Raw genomic sequence first — 4,532 nt, 5'->3', positions numbered from 1 at the left:
GTTCCATCCATTTATCTGGTAATTACTTTTTTTGGGGGGGGGGGGTCTGTTGTTTTGTTGTTCTGTTTTGTTTTTGTGACTGTTTCTTTGTGTGCCTTGGCTGTCCTGAAACTTGCTTTGTAGACCAGGCTGTAGACAAGACCAGCCAGACCTGGATGGCCTCAAATTCAGAGATCTGCCAGCCTCTTCTTCCTGAGTGCTGGATTAAAGGCATGCGCTACCTTTTTAAATTTTATTTTATTTTTTTTATAATTTAGAGCAGAGTAATGATTCATGGTGTAAATGGAATATTTTCTTTTGGTTTTTCGAGACAAGGTTTCTCTGTATTATCCCTGGCTATCCTGGAACTCTCTGTAGACTAGGCTGGCCTTGAACTCAGAAATCTGCCGGCCTCTGCCTCCCAAGTGCTGGGACTAAAGGTGTGTGCCACCACTGCCCGGCTGGAACATTTTCTTAAACCAGTCTTCTCCTGAGGGACACTGAGGTTGTTTCCAATTTGTAGCTATTATGAATGGAGCAACAATGAACATGGCTGAGCAGGTATCTTTGCTCAACCATGGATGAAGCATCCTATGCCAGCACAATCTTGAGGTACATCTATTCTCCTCTTTCTGAGGAACTGCCACTGTGATTTACATAATGGTTGTACAAGTTTGCACTCTCATCAGCAATGGACGACTATTCCCCTTCCTTCACATTTCCACCAGCATGAGCTCTCATTTGTTTTATGCTCTTAGCCATTATGACAGGTGTAAGATGAAATCTCAAAGCAACTGACTTGCATTTCCCTGATGGCTAAAAATGTTGAACATTTCATTAAGTGTTTCTCAGCCATTTGAGTGTCCTTTTCTGAGATTGTTTATATTATACTCCATTTTAAAAAATGGGTTGTTTTCTTGATTCCTTTATACATGACAGATATTAGCTCTGTATTTTTTTTTTAATCATACAAGTCTTTTACTTGGTTAGTTACCCCAAGATACTTTATGCTATTTGAGGTTACTGTGAAACATGCTGTTTCTCTAATTTCCGTAACAGTGTGTTTGTCATTTGTATGAGCTATTGATTCTTGTGCGTTTAGTACCCAGCTATTTTCTTGAAAGTGTTTATCAGCTGTAGTTCCAGGACACTATGCCACTATTCTATCATCTACAACTAAAGATACTTTAACTTCTTCCTTTCCAATTTGCATCCCCTTGACCTCCTTCAGTGTTTTATTGCTTTAGCCAAGATTTCAAGCACTATATTGAACAAGTATGGAGAAGAGTGAACATCCTTGCCTTGTTCCTGATTTAGTGGAATTGTTTTGAGTTTTTCTCCATTTATGTTGATGTTGGCTATCGGCTGGCTGTAAACTGCCTTTATTATGTTGAGATATGTTCTTACTCTTCAGGACTTTTACCATGAAGGGGTCTTCAATTTTGTCAAAGGAATTTTTAACATCTAATGCATGATCAAGTGGTTTTTGTCTTTCAGTTTGTTTATGTGGTGTATTACATTTATCTACTTAAGTATGCTGAACCATGTTCAATTACAGACATTAAAAAGTAAGGGAAAAATTGGTAACCATCAGTTTTATAATTGATTTAGAAACAGAAAGTTTAATCTAAATATATAAAACCTGGAAGAAGATATTGGCTGACTCTGCCTACAACTTGGTTATTATTCCTAAATCCACAAATCACGGTATTAAAAAACAACTCTGAATAACTACATGCAAATAGATAAAAATGTTGATGATAAGTAGAGTTTTTCCACTTATCTACTTAATGGAAATATAGTAAAACTGTACGGGAATTATTTATGTACATACATGGTCAACTATAACATAAACAATGATGTCATAAATGGTTCTATTGAAGTTAAGGTTTGCATTCTATATTGCAATGTTCAGTGTCTTAGGGTTTCATTGCTGTGAAGAAACACCATGACCACAACTATTATACTTAAGTGGAGAATGAAATTAAAATAATTTGTCAGAATTGAATAAGTCAGCCCTAGTTATACAGTATTTACAAGTTATGCAGTATATAAATACACAAAAGTAAATGACACCAGACAAGATAGGTCAAGAGAAAATACTAAAATTAAGTAGCAATTATTAGGAAACAAAACAGATCACAGAAGCATTCCCAAAGAGATTTCTTAGTGGGTAAATTCAACATTTAATAACAAATCATTGACAGTTTTGTGAATAAGGTTTTTTAGAACCCAGCTGGGAATATTTATTTATGGACTGTCCAAGGCTTCTTTTCTGCTACTATTGCAGGGTTTAATAGTTGTGACTTGTGTCTCTGTCTCCTACACTCTAAAATAACAAACTTATCCTGATACAGTCTTCTTCCAAGCATCACATACGCTTTATGACATTAAGATCCAAAGAAACACCAATCTGATTTCTTTTTAAGATATGGCATAACCTTCCATCTTCTCTTTATACTCACATTAAATAAATAAGCAGCATAGAATAAACTTTAATCAATCAAGTTTTAAGAGCACCGTCTTAGGGTTTCTATTGCTGTGAAGAGACACCATGACCATGGAAAGGCATATAGAAAAACATTTCATTGGGGCCCTCTCCAGCTTCATAGGTTTATTCCATTATCATCATAGTGGGAAGGACGGCAGCATGCAAGCAGATAAGGTGCTGGAGTTCCACATCAGGACTTGCAAGCAGCAGGAAGAGATCCTGAGCCACTGGCATGGCTGGAGCATCTGAGACCTCAAATGCTACTCACAGCAACACACTTCAACAATACCACACCTACACCAACAAGGTCACACCTCCCAGTAGTAATAGTCCCTGAGTCTGTGGGGCCATTTTTATGCAAACTACCACAGAAGTATTTGTTCAAGTTGTTAAGTATAAATAGTAAAAGGAAACAGAATAGTTGTGTATTTTAGAAAATATCCCCCCAAAGTATGCAGATTTGTGTAAAACTAGTAATTAATTTCTTGTTTTTTTCTTTGGGTCATGGTATACATACTTTAAATACTCAACTATGGTAAAATAGTATGAACATGATTAAACACACATACACACACACACACACACACACTTTTTGGTTTTAAAATCTGAAGTACACAGAACCAGAAACAAAATACGTATTATAAAATTTAGCTAACTCCTATTCTACCAACCTCTGACATTTCATCCTCATGTAAAATAAAAAAGCTCACTGTGCAGCTGGATTGACCTGAAACTTGCAATCCACCTGTCTCTGTTTTCAAAGTGTGAGAGTCACAGGCACACAGCATTGTACCTAGGTATAAAGCTTAATTTATCAATAAGGTACTAAGAGGAAATAGCAATCGACAATTAAAACTATTAATTATAAAAGGATCATGTAGTGAGTTATTTAATTATCGTATTCATCTTGAAATACTATTGCACTTATCCTGCTTCCTTTATGTGTGATATAGTAGTCTGACTACCTTTGCATGTTTAAGAGCCATTAGTATTATAAAATAAGGGTTAGTTGAATACAGCATTTCAGTTCCTGAGAACATGATCTGATAACTGGATTGACTAGAGTGTAGCCATACTGCAAGTAGAATATACAGTAGAGACATGATGGTAAAGAGATGATACCTGATCTAAAATAAAGTGGGAAGACAGAAGATTTCACCAACTCAGAATCATGTGCTATTTAAAACTTATGCATTATTATTTCTATCTTTCAGATAAAAGTTTATCATTGTAACTGAAACTATAGGAAACAAAATGAACCATTAGGTACGTCTAACCTGGGTCCCATGGACAGCATTCAACTCAGGACAGCTATGAATGCAGCCCAAAATATTGTAGATGATCTCATATTCCAATGTCAAGATATCCAGTAGAACATCTATTAAAACAAGTTAAATATCCAACTTTTCAGCTCCATATACCACATTTTAAGTGCTCAACAGAATGTGTAACTAATAGCTATTAGGTAACACACACACACAATTCTATGGGGTAACTTGGGGTTACATGTATGTATGTATGTACATACATGTACACACACACATACACAAACAGAGCACACACACAGTTCCTAGAGATATTGTAGTTTTATTTTTATTTTTGGTTCATTCACTGATTTCTTTAACTTTTTATTCTAACTGTGGAACCTGGGTGCTGGGATTAAAGGTGTGTGCCACCACTGCCTGGCTATAGCTCTTAATGCAATCATTAAAATGTAAATATATGATAAATTTCTAAACATAAGTTTTTATTTTCTGTGATTGAAAGACAGAAGCAAGGGCTGGAGAGATGGCTCAGTGGTTAAGAGCACTGACTGCTCTTCCAGAGGTCCTGATGATTTCAATTCCCAGCAATCACACGGCAGCTCACAACCCTCTGAAATGGGATCCAATGCCCTTTCCTGGTGTGTCTGAAGACAGCAACAGAGTACTCAATTATAGAAAATATAATAAATAATTCTTTAAAAAAAAAGAGACAGAAGCAAAACTAAGCTTACTTAAATCATATATGGTAAAGAATGCAGATTAACAGCATAAGGAAATCAAAGTACTGATCTAAAATG

Source organism: Mus caroli, chromosome 16 (assembly GCF_900094665.2).
Source record: "Mus caroli chromosome 16, CAROLI_EIJ_v1.1, whole genome shotgun sequence".
Taxonomy (NCBI): domain Eukaryota; kingdom Metazoa; phylum Chordata; class Mammalia; order Rodentia; family Muridae; genus Mus; species Mus caroli.
The sequence above is the reverse complement of the archived record's forward strand: the minus strand, read 5'-3'. Positions refer to the sequence as shown.